Source organism: Cupressus sempervirens, chromosome 2, assembly GCF_028749045.1.
Source record: "Cupressus sempervirens isolate cs-2001-9-10 chromosome 2, ASM2874904v1, whole genome shotgun sequence".
Taxonomy (NCBI): Eukaryota; Viridiplantae; Streptophyta; class Pinopsida; order Cupressales; family Cupressaceae; genus Cupressus; species Cupressus sempervirens.
The window spans coordinates 215,801,784-215,820,619 of NC_143119.1; positions in this window are offsets into that span (position 1 = coordinate 215,801,784).

An 18,836-nucleotide genomic window follows, 5' to 3' on the forward strand; every position below is an offset into this window, starting at 1 on the left:
AAATTATTTTGTTTTTCAATCAATTAGACGCCATTGGAATTGCAATGAGACTTAATATTATGATGGACACTTTCAATAGGGATGCAATACTCCTAATGGTGTCCCCTTCAAAAATAATTCTAGCGAGTTGTTGAAATTTAGATGGTAATCTAATATTGGTGACATTCATTTTTGACAAGATTGTTGTGTTCTTGACTGCGTCCAAAATAACAAGGTGTCTTCATGTTATTCACCCAAAATTCACTCGAACTGATATATTGATATTAGTGAATATATACCAAAATTGTAGCCATATTTTTGCTTCTAGTGAAGCTCGTTGTCTAAAACTGTATAACTGCTGATAGTCTTTCCAGGTTAGATAATTTTGTTGTTTGATAATAGTGTTGCCATACATGACAACATCTATACATTCACATTAGCCAACTTGCCTACAAATCTGAATAAGCAAACTATCTCTTTGATTTTCTACATGGTACAGAATGAGCCACTTTTTAATTTGTCCACTACAACAAAAATGGAGTCATTAATTCTTTGTGTTTGTGGCAAATCCAAAGAAAAGTCCATACTAATAATGCATACCCATATCTCTTCGATATAAAAGATGGTCTGGTGTTTTGCTTCACTCCTTTGGCATACCATTCATTTTACATATGCACTCATTCCTAGTCAATAATAACTCTCACTCTGTTGTGCTAATCTTTTTTTCCACTCCGAAATGTCCACTCAAACATTCATTATATTTTTTCTTTATTAAGTTTTCCCCTGTCGAGCCTTGAGGTATGCACACTCTCTTCCCTTTAAACAACATTTTTTTTAACAAAACGCTCCAACCATGAACTTTTATCAAACCCAATATGATTGTTACATGTTGCCCATGCTTCTTTAAAATATTCATCTTCCTTATATCAAATACCGATCTCATTCAACAACAAACACATTCAATGCATCAACAAATCTATTTGATTTATCACATATGTTTAAAAACAAATGATAGACTTTGCAAGAATTCAACCCACTTCATGTGTTTTCAAATTAGCTTACATTATCTATTAATGAATTGCAATGCAAGATTATCAATGTACAACACAAAATCCTTGAACAACAAATAATGTCTCCATTTCTCAGGACACTAATTAAGAACTCCTCCTATCGGTGTCCCACTTGCATTACAATCAACTTGGAACACTTTACATAAATCCAGGAGTGCTAGTACGGCTTCTTAGCAAGTCATGGAAGTTGCTACTATCCAAAAAAATTCACTTTTATTTCCCTTTATTGTTTCTATGATTGGAGGCTTGCTAAGCCAAGAAAGCTTCTTGCTTCCGACATATGTCTTGGTGTTGGTCAATCAAGAATGATTTTCACTTTTTCCGGATCCATTTCCAAACCACAACCGGAAATCACAGAACCCAAACAAGCTAACTCATCTTTCATGAAACTACACTTTTTGAAATTTGCCATCAACTTTTTCTCTTTTAGCCTTTGTAGGACTTCCCTTATATGTTGCAAATGTTCCCCTTTTGACTCTCTAAATATCAAAATATCATCTAAATAAAAAATCACACTTACCAAGGTAAGGCTTCAAGACTTCATTCATCAATATCATAAAAGTGTCCAGTGCATTTGACAACTCAATCAACCCATCAAGTCAACTGTGGTGAAGGAAACTAATATTTGATTCTTATTTTGTTTATTGCTCTTGGGTACGTACAAATTTGTGAACTTCCATCTTTCCCTGGTGCCAACACTATTGGAATTGCACAAGAGATTAAAATTTCTTTAATCAACCCCTTATCAAGTAGTTCTTGCACTTGCTTATTAATCTCTTTATTTTCTTTTGCTGTCATTCTATATGTATTTGTTTCCTCTCAGGAATTCTCCTCTTACCCTACCTTCTTGTGTATTTGCAATTTATGGTTGCTTCCTCTGCCTCTTCCATTTTTTGGCTGTCCTCTTCCTCCGAGTGGTAGTCCACCCTTGCCCTGGGAATTGTTTCGTTATCTTCTATTGGATTTTTCTTCTCCTTTAAGACATATTGGTAAGCCTCCTCTATTATCTGCCAAATATGGAAGTCATATTTTCATTACCACCACATACTAATATCATGTAGCAAGTTCTACTAATAAAAGAAATACACAACACATTTGAATAGCAGAATATTATTCTCATTGATTGTATCGGAGTATTACATAAAAGCAATATAGTTCCAACAATAACCACAGCCTCACTTGTTCCAAATTCCATACAAATAAACTCAATATGGTTGGTTAAGTTTGCAACTATCATTGACTAATGACACAACTAACACCCCTTCAGAATAGTGTTTTGTTAACTAACAAAAAAAACTATTCATGGCATAATTGCCGCCTACATCCTCCACACCACACTATGCATCAATTTGATTTCTCCCGGTTCATGCCCCATTTGGTTCACCTCTTCAACTTCTTCAACGATGTACTCTTATTCTGGTGACATCTTCAACATGTCCACCTCTTCTCCGAGCTACTTCTATGGAATCCAACCAAACAATGATACCCCTCATCGCTTCAACTATGCACACTCTTGTTATCTTTGCAATTTTTAGCTATAAGCCTCTAGCTCCTCTTCCTCCTCTGCAACCTCACCCCCAACAAGCCATTTTGACTACCTTCTACACTCCCAAATTCAATCCCGGTCGCAATTGAACCTACTTTGATACCAATTAATGCAAACGGTAAACCATAACTTCGACCTTAAATTAACATGAATCATATAGTGAACTGACTTCAATGCCCATTTCAACATGAAAACAAGTAATTGTAACTTAAGAGCTGATTTTATTCAAACTTCATTTCTTCCCAGTTTGCATTTCATACATTGACAATTAGCTCTAAATAACCACATAATTTGTTAATTGGTGAGACACATTTGGACCCCTTCAAATAACATATCTCTTCTAAAACTTGATTGAGCCCACTATATCTGAAATTGAAAATCAAATTGTCTTAATAGCCAGCCTCCAAGACACCAATTATCCCTATGCAACTCTATATTTATTCAATGTCCCTTTATATTCTGATTTTTTTATTATGTCTTCTGCCACTGTGGACTTTATGTAATGTCCCCTTCTCTGCGCTAGACCTATTGGTGCCTAGTTGGTCTATCTTTCCCTCTGGATAGACTAACGACGTTTGTTTTAGGATGCCAGCCAGTCACAAATTTTTTTTGGTTTCAGTAGAAGAGATATTTAAGTGGGAAATTCTAAGGTTAAAGTCACATTGCGTTATTAAGTTGATTTATAAAATATTATTATTTAAAGTCACTTTATGACAAAATGACTTACGTGACTAAAAGACAAAATAGTCTTTTATCCCACATTGCTAAGTTGTACACATCTCCCCTTATTTCGAGATTATATAAGAAAACAATTGCATTGAGATTGACACCACAAATATATGTTATTTTCTCAAATCTTAAAAGTTGCTTAAATGTGACTGAATAATTTTTCAAAGGACGAAACCCCTTACCCAAAGTAGTGAGGCTGGACGCAAGCCCAGTGTCTCACCCTTTTTGATATACAGAATTAAGTTAGAAGTAGCACGTTGGGAGATATCAGTAGACAGTAAGCTCAAAGAACTGATCGCAGAACAGACATTGAGTGGCAGACCAGGGCAATAGGGACGTGCAGATATTCAACAGGAAGACACGCAAGTTAGCAGGACAGACATTTCGAGCCTGAACAGTAAAGGTAATTCTTGGCGTTAAGCATTTTACCAGTTCGGATTCAATCACCAGCAGAGAACAGGTAGCGGAATAGACATGGGAATGTTGGGAATAGCAGGCTGACCCTATGCATAAAGTACAGCAGGTAATGCACACAGTTACTGCAAACCCGTTGATAGTGGCACAGCTATCATAGCTAATACCATCTCCATTCTGCGAGCAACTTGCACTAAGGTATACGCATTAACAGTGGGTTCAGAAGGTGGTGTGGATGAAGTTCCAGCTGGGTTGAGCATACCATTGAGGACGTCGGCATATAGGAACAGGTAGCTGGAAGTTCAACATGGAAAAAGCACTCACAGTCCAGTCGGGTTCCATAGCGGCACTCACCATAACAAATCAGGTCTGTACTACAGCCAAAACCACATACCAGTTGCTGTATTTCTATAGTCATCTTTATTTGAATTCGGAGTGTGTCTATGGTGTTTGTATAACTGATCTGTGTTTACTATTACGATTTTAAATCAATACTATGAACTGATGTTATCATGCCCCTATTAACTGTACCTTTCTGAGGTCACTATTTCATTATTATTCTTGCTATCCTATAATATCCATGCTGAGAGTTAATAAAGAGATGATACAGTAGTACCTATGCTTAAATCTATGATTGCATATCAACTGTTTGACAAAATTCCTTAGTCCCAGTTAAACTTATCAGATCAAACCAAGTTGGGGTTCTTACATTCTCCTAGCCTTAGAACAGATTGAATGGCTTCTTCCAACGCTTTGTTTTCATGTCACTCACTCCTCACAGCTTCACCTGTTTGTTTTTGGTTCAACGAATATCTCCTTTTCCAGACCCTCTTTTCCACTTCCTCTCTAGTTTTTTCTCGGTCCAAAAACTCCAACCCTCTTCCTGTGACTCTCTGCCTTCTCCTCCTTGAAGCATCCGATTAAATTCGTTAGGGGCAAAAAATAAAATGAAATATCATGGCACCTTCACCTTTGATGGATGTATTGAGAAATGTCAACCGTGAAATTGGTGTAATATTATTGCGGCAAAATCAGCATGGCACTTCACCAAACAATTATGTGTCTCCCTTGAATTTCGAAACACTTGCAAACAAATAAGAAACAAAACCAGATTGTTTTAAAGAAGAAAGCCATAACGTCTTGTTGAGTAATCACCAAAATCAGTTTGTGTCAAGGAACCTCTATTGAGTCAAGGGGAGAGAGTCAATCTTGGAAGGAAGTGAAAATTTAAAAAACTATTATGAGTTAAAAAAGAGAGGATAATATTTTTGATCAATCAATATTCTAGCAACTTTTCGGAGTTTCTAAATTACAATTTTCCTTAATTTAGATAACATTTTATTCGGACATTCTCTACTAACAAGGTCAACGACATATGCTAGCAACTTTTCAAAGTTTCTAAAGTACAATTTTCTTTAATTTGGAAAATTTCCCATGCATGTAATTTAGAAATTTCTTCAAATTTCTTTTATTACAAATGAAAATGTTTACACATTAGCTTCTCTTAGTTTCAAGAATATTTTATTCAAACATTCTTTACTAACAAGGCCAACCACGTGAAGGTGGAAGCTTGCATGGCCTCTCCTAATTGACCTAAGACAACCACTCAACACATCACAAGTTACAACACTACACATAAACCACCACACTAAACAAGACAAGACAGCACCACACAACACGACAAAAAACAACATAGAACCACACTAAACAACACAACACAATAGGACATGACACAAAACACACCACATACAATTTATAATATATTGCTGAAAAAAAATAAAGTATTAGGAACACATACGTACCTCATCAATCACGTCAACTTCAAAACAATGGAACCGGCCACCTAATAAATCTTCAGAACATTTCAAACATCTGAATATTAGAAATCGCTCTATTCTATAAAATCTGCTACCATAAAGCCAAAGAATATTGTATCCCTCTATTCCATTTAAAATATTAAAGAAAATGAATAAATCCAACAAAGCTCAGTTGGCTTATTTTTTAACTTGCCAATCTATTGGCACTAATCTGCAAGTTTGGGAAAATACCCAAAAGTCAATAAACAATACAATGGTATATAATACCTACATTGTCAAATACCAGATGCCCAATAAAGCATATCACTGTATGTCTTCTACCAATACCTGCATTGTCAAATACCAGTTGTATTTAAATAATGAAAAAGCTAGAATCTGTAGCAAACAAGAAACATAAAGGTAAGGAAGAGGTTGAACCTTGACCTTGACATACCTTCTATACACACTGATCCTCATAATTTCAGTTAAAACTCTCTTTCTATCACATCATCTATCCTTTTATCTCATATTAATCCATCTACATTGCCTATTGTTATCATGCTAGTATCAACACTACTTTCTCTAAACTAACATCATTATAACCTTGGTTTTAGATGGTTTCCAAACACAGGTAAACTAAAACAATCTGGTGAACAAGGAATTAGAGTTTCATGTTGAGATAGAACCACATCTCCTGTCTAACAAGTCAAATGAGGTATCTATTAGCTCACATGACACTTTATTATATTGAACATCACAATCCTCCTACTTCTATTTCATCGTCTTCGCATGTATTCTCTACTAACTAAATCTTGAGTTTCTAGACGTTATGACCATGCACTCTTTGAGGTAACACATTATGTGACATTCTTCTGAGTTTCCTTGTTGAGGTAAATTGTACCCTTCTACTAAGTAATTTTATGAATGTATATATGAAAACAATGAATCTAATGAAATAACTAAATAACGGTGTTGTCTTTTCCTATAGATTGTTCTTATCTTTTTAATATATTCTGCATGAATTTCTTGTCACCGTTGCTTGGACATAGGAGATATGTTAAATATATAGATGTAGTTATAGTCCATAACATCACTCTTGATTTAGATGCCAAATAAGCAAAGCTTACAACTTTAAGGGTAGACCATAATAATAGTAAGGATGTGTAAAACATTTTATAGAAAAAGTTGTAATGTATGAGTGGTGAGAAAAAGGTAGAGAAACAAGTTCTTGTTAAAAGAATAAAAATTATTAAGACTAAATAACTTGAATATAATATGAAAGTTTTCTATTAAGTTTATCATGTCCATTTGAATTGATTGGATTTGTAACAAGTAATAATGAGCTTTTTCTTGCCTATTAAGAATTACCTACAAGAATATTTTTCCCTCGGTTGTTGTACCTTTTCTTTTTTCTACCTCTTCTTATGCTCTGCCACAAAATGTAACACTAAACACAAAAAACATAGAAAAATAAAAGATGAACAATAAGATAGCAAGCTCACTCACACAAAAATTAAATAAAAAAATCAAAGCAAAACAAACAACTGGAAGGAAAATGAAGAAACATAAACAAAAGATGGAACATCAAGAAACCCACCTTATTAGTCACACGAAATGGTCATGAAAATAATCTAAAATGTTGCTACATATCATTTCTAGATTTCAATTTTGCTCTTTTGTGTCAACCTCATCAAGCACATAAACTTAATTAATGTAGCTTCTTTGTAGTAATACAACTCGCATGTAATCCCAAATTTTTCCTATGCTAATACAATCCACAGATAATCATGTTAGTGCTTTCTTGAGTATAATAATGGCATCCAACTAATCAATTTTCAAAACACTTCAAACTCATCAACACTAGAAGTTGGGATTCCATTCTCTATTTTTAGAATATGCTTACTTGAAGCCAAGAAAAGTTGTTTTGATGTATCCCATTGCAAATGTTAATGAAAATGAATAACTCCAACATAATACTAAATAAACATTAAAAGGAATCCAAAATAATATTAAATGCTTACTTGTCAATCATTCCTTCCTAAACAAGCGTGTTAATAGCTCCCAAAAAAGGAATCCAAAATAATATTAAATGCCAAAGAAAAAATAGTAAACTCCAACGGTACACAAATTTAACTGTTCAAAAACTTTATAACCAAACCAAGGATCAATTAGTTAGCTGATGATTCAACTCCATAACAACACAAAACTCAGTTACTTGATACTTGAGCTTACTATTGTAGATGTTTTTCAACTTCTATAAAGAATTTGAAAGCCAATGAACAATACTACACTATACCTAAAAGACTACAAGAAAAACATGTTGGGAATACCAGAAACACAATAGGGCATGTAGCTGTGAGGTCTATGAACTGTTGAACTTGGAAAGAAGTAGAAGTTAAAAAAAAAACAACACCCTTGTATGTTTAGTTAACTTGCTGGTAGTATCATACAATCAAGCATCTAGTATACATCACATAACAATTAAAATAGAGGAAGGAAATGATTAACAAGTAGCAAAAGGACTAGCAGTGCAGAAGACCAATTTCATATATAGGTCATTAGGTTTTATAGAGTTGACCAAGATTACAATAACCATTACAAATCTAGTCATACAAGAAACAAATTGTGGCCCAAGAAGTACCTGAACACTATTTACAACACCCGTATGTGCACTGATAATTTCTTTCTATGTAATGAATTTAGGACTGCATATTCTTTATTGATCATAGGCAACGAAGGTGGTCTTATACTCCCCAACTTTCTATCTTTCACCTCTTTCTACATTTGCAATTTGTATGTTTCATCATGTGTGATCCTCTTTCAAGTTAAAATTAATAATATTTAGACTTTCATAAACAATTGTTTTGTTTGCAAAGATATAAGTTATTTAAATTTGCAAAGCTATAAATTGTGTCAATGTTTGAGAAATCAAAAATTTGAAAGGAAAACATGCTTAAGTATACAAGTAATAAATTTATAGGATTCATAATTATTCCAATTTTTTAGACCCAACAATACCATATATTTAGAATTTAGTCACTCAAACACCAAAAAACACCTGTCAAAATATTCACATTAAATTATGTCATAACAGTCCGTGAATATGGGTGCAAGTACGAATGCTACTACATCATTTTCAAAGTGCTAGCTGAGGGCATGTCTATAGCTTGTTTTTTCTAATATTCAGCAATATAAGTTAACATTAAAAAAAGTACCAATTATGTAACACATTTATGTATCAAATAAGTTAAAATGCAAAACATGTTTCAAATAATGACAGAGCATTGAGTTTTAATATAAACTGAAGCCCAGTACAGATTGATATGTAAATAAAGTTTTACAATTTAAGAGCAATAATGACGAATTACATGGATGGTACGATTTAAAAGCAACAATGAGGAATTTCCTAGAAGAAGATTTTGACCTTGGTTGCTCTACCTCTTCTTGTTAGCCACCTCTTCTATTAAAATGAAAAACACACTTCAAATAATGATAGAGGATTAAGCCTTAATATAAACGGAAGCCCAATAAAAAATGATATGTAAATGAAGTTTTACAATTTAAAAGCAATAAAGAAGAATTACCTGGAAGAAGATTTTTCCCTTTGTTGCTCTGCCTCTTCTTCTCTAGTATAAAAACATAACACCAACAACCCCCCAACCCCCAAAAAAAACACAGAACAAAGAAAACAGAAGACAAAACAAAAGGGCTAGTGTGCACGCTCTACACAAGGATACATCAAAACAAAACAAGACAAACACTAGAAAAGAATATTGACAATAAGGGACAACAAGAAAATTTTATAAAACAAAGGACATAAGAGAACAAAAATAATAGAAAAGAATAAATCCCAAATTTAATTTGAACTAGAGAAGATCAACTCGTTGCCTGCAAAAACAAACAATTCAAAAACTTGGTTAGCGATTTTATCTACTTGTAGAGTAGCTACTTTTGATCTACCAAGAAAGTCATAAGGAACTTCCCATCTCTTCATCTTTGTGTTAGTTGAATGAGCTCCTGCATCTCAAGGGCCTGCATTGAAATCTCAGTTTATGAGTCATTCACGTATGGATTTAAAGAAAAGGAAAACCACAAACCTAAATTTACCTTAAAAAAAATAAGACTGAAAACAAATCAAATTGTTCATTCCTTACAAGATCAAAACGAAGTGTGACAACCAAAAGATTAAAAGAAAAATGGTAGTCAGAATTTAATTTGCGGATCTATATTCTGAGGAGACAAAATTAACTAATGAGTAATTAGAAGAAAAATGTATTGATTACCTTAAAGCATTAAATTATCATTAAAATCAAACATGTTATACCACACACTATCATTATGTAATGTCCTCTTTCTAGAGACAGGTGATGAGGAGAGGGTTGACTTATCACACGAGTTCTTGTAGGTCACCGAAATGCTTAAGGGGATTCACTCTGGGGCTTATTGTGCAGTTTTAGGTTGTGTTTTGAGCGAGGTTCCAGTTCGCCTATAGGGCTCAAACAGTTTCAAAGGTAGCGAGCTTCAGAAAGAATTTGGTTTTGAGCCCTGGTTTGCATTTTATGAGTAATTGAGAAAATAAACTATTATTTTCTGAAGTTTGGGATAATAATAAAATTGATATTATATTCACTTTATATGAAAATAATAATATAATAAAAAGTGACTTTAGTACTACTTTTTCATAAAGTAATAAAATATAGTGTAAAACCCTAAATAGGGTTGGAATGGCTTAGTGGGGAGCATAAAAAAGTGTTGGGATATCATTTTGAAATCCTTTGATTTTCATGATATCATTTGCAAATTGGAGGAGAGCTCTATAGGTACGATTTTCAACAATTCGGGGACTTGAGAACAAAACCTCTTGTGCTTATCAGCTTGGGCATTTCTCCAAGGTTGATTACATTAAAGCATTAAATTATCGTTAAAATCAAACATGTCACACCCACCACCATCATTATGTAATGTCCCCTTTCTAGAGACAGGTGATGAGGAGAGTTGACCTATCACATGAGTTCTTGTAGGTCACCGAAATGCTTAAGGGGACTCACTCTGGGATTTCTTGTGTAGTTTCAAGTTGTGTCTTGAGCAAGGTTCCAGTTCGCCTATAGGGCTCAAACAGTTTCAGAGGTAGCGAGCTTAAAAAAGAATTTGGTTTTGAGCCCCGATTTGCATTTTATGAGTAATTGAGAAAATAAACTATTATTTTCTGAAGTTTGGGATAATAATAAAATTGATATTATATTCACTTTATACGAAAATAATAATATAATAAAAAGTGACATTAGTACTACTTTTTCATAAAGTAATAAAATATAGTGTAAAACCCTAAATAGGGTTGGATGGCTTAGTGGGGAGCATAAAAAAGTGTTGGGAAATCATTTGGGTTTCATGATATCATTTGCAGATTGGAGGAGAGCTCCATAGGTAGGGTTTTTTGCAATTTGGGTACTTGAGAACAAAACCTCTTGTGCCTATCAGCTTGGGCGTTTCTCCAAGGTTGATACAATGGGATTATTAGACTTTTCAGCTGATTGCCATATATAGACATCTCCATTTCTTGAGAAGAATTTGTGTGAGTTGGTTGAAGAAAAAGAAAATTGTGGACAAATAAGATCTGCGAGAAAATAGGAGGAAAAATTTGTGGAAATTAGGAACCGCAAGAAAGTACGAGGAAAAAGAAAAGCATGGGAAAATAGGAGCCACAAGAAAAAAGGAGGAAAATGCAAAGAAGCTTCAGATTACATTAGACTTGCATAGGGAGTTAAGCATTAGAAATCTACTTTAGTGTTGTCATATCAACATTCGAAAGAACCCATGCCTTGATTATGGAGGAAGCTCGATGATTTCAGTGAGGGTTTTGACTGATTGCAGGGTTTGATTCAGATTTGCAGTAGAAAGGTTGATTTTTAGGTGAATGTGGAAGAGTTATCCCATTTGTACACTTCCATAAGCAACTAGAAGGCCTTTCTTATGGGATCTAGGATTTAAGAAGCAATTAATTAGCACTTCTTCAGCTATTTGGATGACATTGCAACATATTAGCAGCTAGAGTTGAATCAAGTATTGTATCTTTGGCCTGGTATGATTCCATGTTGATCATTTTGATAGGGAATTTAGAGTTTGAATTTATTTCACTACATTTGCACTATGCTTCTTGGCATAGACATCTTAGTACCTATTCGAGAGCATTTAAAAAATATTTGACATCATTTCAAGCAATCATTTTCATAATGAAACATTAAAACAAAAAGTATATAGGTTATTCACAAAATGTTAACGAGATCCCTTGAGACTCTACTCCACATTTTGAGGTCATAAATGGCAAAGGATATTTCACATCGTAATGCAAACAACAGAAAAAGCAAGGCTTAGAGCTTCAATGGTATAGGGTAACAATACTAATAGTGTGTAAAACCATTTAATAGAATGTGGTATCAAGAATAGTTATATAGAGAAAATGTTGTAACATGCCATACATCAAGCAAACATCATTGTTATTTATGCCAACAAAAAATCTAGTATCCACTTATATGACCTCTTCAAAGTAAGAATTGATGGGTGCCTTCAATTGACAAGGAATAGGGTTGAGTGAGATAGAATTGCAATTTCTGATTTAACTTTTATGAAAAGATAAGGAGATGACGGAAGTGGATATTAAATGAATATTGTTCAACTTCTACATAAAATGAATTTATAAATCAAAATGGCGAGTCTTGAGAAAAGGTGAGGAGACCAAGAAGTTGCTATTAAGAGGACAAAAACTACTAAAGAATAAAAATTTCAATCTAAAATTAAAGTTCTTTTACAAAGCTAGGCATTCCAATTTAATTGGTTGTATTTGCAAAAAATAACAATAACCTCTTTCTTGTTGAAGAAGAATTACCTGGAAGAACAATTTTCCCTAATTTGCTCTCCCACTTCCTTTATTCCGCCTCTTCCTATGCTCTGCCACTTAGCTGACCAGTAAGGAAGCTTACTATTGTATATGAGATCAGTGAGCTGATACTTTAGCTTATTATAGTAGATTGTTTGCAGGTTTTGCAAAAAAAATTAAAAACCAATAAATAATACCATGCTAAACCCAAAAGATTGCATAGTATGACAATTGCAGTTGAGCCATAAAATTTTGAAAGCCAATAAATAATATCATGTACAGACATACCAGAAACTCAGAAGGTAATTGTAGTTGCATGTCCAATGAGGTCAACAGACTGTTGAGCGTGAAAAGAAGAAGTTCCAAAAAGCCCCTCTATCCTTCTTGTATGTTAGGTGCTGAAACAAATTTTCTTAAATTCATGTGAAGGATAGGAGCCATGCATATCTATGTTCAAATTTTGCACAACAATATCAATTATATAAAGAACCTCTTTAGAGAACCTTAACCTCATTGACCTGTGTAGGATACTAATTTCCAAAGCAATGTGTCATACGAGAAGTTGAACATGACCTCTCCAAGGGATTATGCTTGAAGGGAAATCCACATTAAGTCCAACTCAATTCTTGAAAATACAAACACAATCCATACATTAGGCTAGTTGTTTTGGAAATATGGCTTCCTTCCAGAGCAGCTACTTCTGATCTGGAAAGCAATCATGACTAAGCTATTTGGGTTTTAAATCACACCTTAGACATCACTTTTTTTCACAATGATGGCTTGATTAATCACCATAACAAAATGATGGTACAATATGGAATGCAAGAATTCAATATCTTTGTAGTTTTTGATGTGATTTAAAGTAGAAACTCTTCAATTTATATGGAAGCTCACCGAGTGGGGGTTTATATTTGATCTACTTCCAACTCTGTAAACAAATACACTGAATATGTGCCTTCGATACTAAAAAAGATTAAATAAATTGAATCCAAAATGAAATTTCTTTACCAAGTCCATCATGTCGATTTGAATTGATTGGATTTGCAAAAAGTAACAATTAGCTCTTTCTTGTCCATGAAGAATTACTTGGAAGAACATTTTAGCCTTGTTTGCTCTACCATTTCCTTTTTTCTACCTCACATATGACAAAAAAGAAAAAAATGAATAGGAAGAACAAAAAGACTAGTGACCACACTTACACAAGAAAAATGAAAAAATTAAAAAAACACAAATACTTGGAAACACAAACTGAACAAATAGAGAAAGAAAACATTGATAGAATTGCACAATTGTAAAATGAATATCCTTAAAAAGAGTATTCTTAACCAAATGAATGGTATATACAAGAAACACACAAATTAGTCACATAAATGGTAATAAAAACAATCTTACTTGTTACCAAAGCCCGTTTTTAATAAGTCGGGTCAAACTCATCAAGGACATCAACTTCAATAATTGTAGCTTTAGATTCCAATGGTAAACACATTAACTTACTATTGTAGATGATTTGTAGATTCTTCAAAAAAAATTTAAAGCCAATAAATTGTAGAGCAGCACCCCTCTTCTTGGATCCAATATCCCTGTACTTGCAACAATCAATAATGAGTTCTTCTTCAACAAATTTAAATTGACTGTACCTAGAAGAATATTTTTCTCTCAGTTGCTCTACCAAATCCTTGCTTTGCCTCTTCATATGCACTACCACTTAGCTAATCAGTTAGCTTACTATTTTAGATGATATCAACAAGCTTATACTTCCGCTTACTATTGTACATGATTTGCTACTTCTAAAAAAAATTGGAACCTATTAAAAATACCACAGTATGCCAACCAAAAAGATTGTAGAGCAAGGCATGTACAAACATACCAGAGATCCAGAAGGGCATTGCAATTGTATACTCTTTGAGATCAACAAATAGAGCAAGGCATGTACAAAAATACTTCAGTAAAAAAATTAAAAACTCCTAAAAAAATCATGTTATTCTCACCAAAAAGATTGTAGAGCAAGGCATGTAAAAACATATCAAAGATCCAAAAGGGCATTGCAGTTGTATGCTCTTTGAGGTCAACAAACTACTGAGCCTACAAAGAAGTAAAAGTTGCAAAAACTCCAATATCCCTATATGTTATCTATTTAATAGAAATAAATGTCGAATCTCCTTTGGTTGAATCCATGTGGCAAAAATCAATATATCAAGAATTTAGTCACTCAAAGATTAGAATACTATGTCACAATGAATATGGGTGCATGTACCGAAGCGGTGGCATCATTTTCAAAATCCTAGTTAAGGGAATGTCTACCTATGTTGTTCCAATATAGAATAATTAGCAGAAAAAATGAGCATATGCCAATGTTGAAAAAACTAGAAAAGAATTCATTATAGAATTAAAAAGGATTAATAAGAATCACCTGGCAGAAGATTTTGTGCATTGTGGCTTTGCCTCTTCCTTTTATCCACCTCCTCTTAACTTTACTAAAAGAATGTACGCACACACACTTCAAACACACCCAAATAAAACATAGAACAAGTAAAGATGAAAAATCAAAATTGAACAAAAGGATCAGCATGGACGCTATACACAAAGAAAATGAAATTTCAAAATAACACAAATACTCATAGAAAAATTGTGAAGAATCGAAAAAAATTATTGACAAGCAAGAGCAAAAAGAACGAGAAAATTCAAAAAGAACAAAATTAAATCCTCCATTAAATTGAATTGTAGATGATCAAGTCATTGCGTGAAAACACAGAATTCAAACACTTAGTTAGTTATGTGGTCTACTCATTGCCTAAGAGCAATTATTTGTGATCTACTAAACAAGTTAAGGACCTTTACATCTCTTCTTCTCCAGATTATATAAATGAACTCTTGTTGGGTCCAGCATCCCATGCCTGCATTAGAAACTCATCATCAATCAGTTACTCAACAAATTTGAATTGACTGGACTAGTGAAAATAATAATGAGCTTTTTCTTGTTGAAGAAGTAGTACCTAGAAGAACAATTTTCTCTCAAATTCCTTGCCACTTCCTTTTTATCCTCTTCATATGCACTACCACTTAGCTAATCAGTTAGCCTACATTCTATATTATATCAGCTAGCTTATGCTTTAGCATACTAATGTAGATAATTTGCAGCTTCCATAAATAATTTGAAACCTAATAAAAAATACCACGCTACTTCAACCAAAAAGATTGTAAAGGCAAGCATGTACAAACATACCAAAGAACCAGAAGGGCATTGCAATTGTATACTCTCTAAGGTCAATAAACTACTAAGCCTGCAAGTAGAAGTTCCAAAAGTCCAATATCCTTGTATGTTATCTATTCATCAATAGAAACCAATATTGAGTCTTTTTTTTTGAATCCATGTGGCAAAGATCAATATATCAAGAATTTAGTCACTCAAAAATCACAATACAATGTCACGATGAATACGTGTGCAAGTACCAAAGTTGGTGCATCATTTTAAAAATCCTACTTAAGGAAATGTCTTCCTGTGTTGTTCGAATATAGAATAATCAACAAAACAAATGAGTATATGCCAATATTGAAATAATAGATAAGAATTCATTCTAGAATTTAAAAGCATTAATAAGAATCACCTAGAAGACGATTTTGTACACTGTGGCTTTGCCTCTTCTTTGTATCCACTTGCAATTGTAGACTACAAAAAGGATGTAACACACACACACACACACACACACCGGACTCACCAAAACAAAAAATAGACCAAGTAAAGATGAGAAATCAAAACAAAAAATAAGGACCAGCGTGCATGCTATACACAAAGAAAATGAAATTTTAAAATAAAACAAATACTTGTAAAAAGGCTGTGAAGAATGGACAATATTATTGACAAGCCAGAGTAGAATTAACGAAAAAGGACAGAACATAATAGAATTAAATCCTCCATTAAATTGAACTGTAGATGATCAAGTCATTTCCTGACAACACAAAATTCAAACACTTGGTTAGTTATGTCATCTACTCATTGAATAAGAGCAGTTATTTGTGATCTAATGAATAGGTTATAAGGAACTTTTCATGTTTTTTTCACTAGATTAGTTCAATGAACTCTTGTGGGATTTCACATCACATGCCTGCATTAAAAATCTCATTATGAGTCAGTTATCAATAGATTTAAATTGACTGAACTTGCAACAAAAAAAATGAGTTCTTTCTTGTCGAATAAGAAGTACCTAGAAGAATATTTTGCTCTCAGTTGCTCTGCCAAATCCTTGCTTTGCCTCTTCATATGCACTACCACTTAGCTAATCAGTTAGCTTACTATTTTAGATGATATAAGAAAGCTTATACTTTCGCTTACTATTGTACATGATTCACTACTTCTACAAAAAATTGGAACCTATTAAAAATACCACAGTATGCCAACCAAAAAGATTGTAGACCAAGGCATGTACACACATACCATAGATCCAGAAGGGTATTGCAATTGTGAGGTCCACAAATAGAGCAAGGCATGTACAAAAATACTTCAGTAAATTTTTTTAAAGCTAATAAAAAATATCACGTTATTCCAACCAAAAAGATTGTAGAGAAAGGCATGTAAAAACATACCAAAGATCCAAAAGGGCATTGCAGTTGTATGTTCTTTGAGGTCAAAAAACTACTGAGCCTACAAAGAAGTAAAAGTTGCAAAAACTCCAATGTCCATGTATGTTATATTTTCAATAGAAATAAAGTCGAATCTCCTTTGGTTGAATCCATGTGGCAAAAATCAATATATCAAGAATTTAGTTACTCAAAGATCAAAATACTATGTCACAGTGAATATGGGTGCATGTGCCGAAGCGGTGGAATCATTTTCAAAATCCTAGTTAAGGGAATGTCTACCTGTGTTGTTCTAATATAGAATAATTAGCAGAACAAATGAGTATATGCCAATGTTGAAAAAAATGGAAAAAAATTCATTATAGAATTTTAAAGCATTAATAAGAATCACCTGGTAGAAAATTTTGTGCCCTGTGGCTTTGCCTCTTCCTTTTATCCACCTCTTAAATTTACTAAAAAGAATGTAACTCTCTCACACACAAACACTCCGAACACACCCAAAAAAACATAGAACAAGTCAAGATGAGAAATCAAAATTGAACAAAAGGACCAACGTGCATGCTATACACAAAGAAAATGAAATTTCAAAATAACACAAATACTCAAAAAAATTGTGAAGAATCAACAAAAATATTATTGACAAGCAAGAGTAAAAAGAACGAAAGAAGACAAAAAGAACAAAATTAAATACTCCATTAAATTGAACTGCAGATGATCAAGTTACTGCCTGAAAACACATAATTCAAACACTCGGTTAGTTATGTGGTCTATTCATTGCCTAAGAGCAATTATTTGTGATCTACTAAACAAGTTAAGGAACTTTACATTTCTTCTTCTTCGGATCAGTTAAATGAACTCTTGTTGGGTCCCGCATCCCATGCTTGCACTAGAAATTCATCATCAATCAATTACTCAACAAATTTGAATTGACTAGGAAAAAAAAATAATGAGCTCTTTCTTGTTGAAGAAGTACCTAGAAGAACAATTTGCTCTCAAATTCCTTGCCACTTTCTTTTTTATCCTCTCCATATGCACTACCACTTAGCTAATTAGGTAGCTTACTATTCTATATTATATCAACAAACTTATGCTTTAGCATACTATTGTAGATAATTTGGAGCTTCTATAAATAATTTGAAAGCTAATAAAAAAAACCACACTACTTCAACCAAAAAGATTGTAAAAGATTGTAGAGCAACGCATGTACAAACATACCAAAGATCCATAAGGGCATTGCAATTGTATACTCTCTAAGGTCAACAAACTACTAAGACTACAAGTAAAAGTTCAAAAAAGTCCAATATCCTTGTATGTTATCTATTCATTAATAGAAACCAATGTCGAGTCTCCTTCTCCTGAATATATGTGGCAAAGATCAATATATCAAGAATTTAGTCACTCAAAAATAAAAATACAATGTCACGATGAATATGTATGCATGTACCAAAGGTAGTGCATCATTTTAAATATCCTAATTGAGGGAATGTCTTCTTGTGTTGTTGGAATATAGAATAATTAACAAAACAAATGAGGATATGCCAATGTTGAAAAAAATAGATAAGAATTCATTCTAGAATTTAAAAGCATCAATAAGAATCACCTGGAAGATGATTTTGTACACTATTGCTTTGCATCTTCCTTGTATCCACTTGCAATCCTAGACCACAAAAAGGGTGTAACACACAAACACACACACACACACACACACACACACACACACACACACACACACACACACACCAGACTCACCTAATAAAACATAGAACAAGTAAAGATGAGAAATCAAAACTGAACATAAGGACCAACGTGCACGCTATATACAAAGAAAATGAAATTTTAAAATAAAACAAACA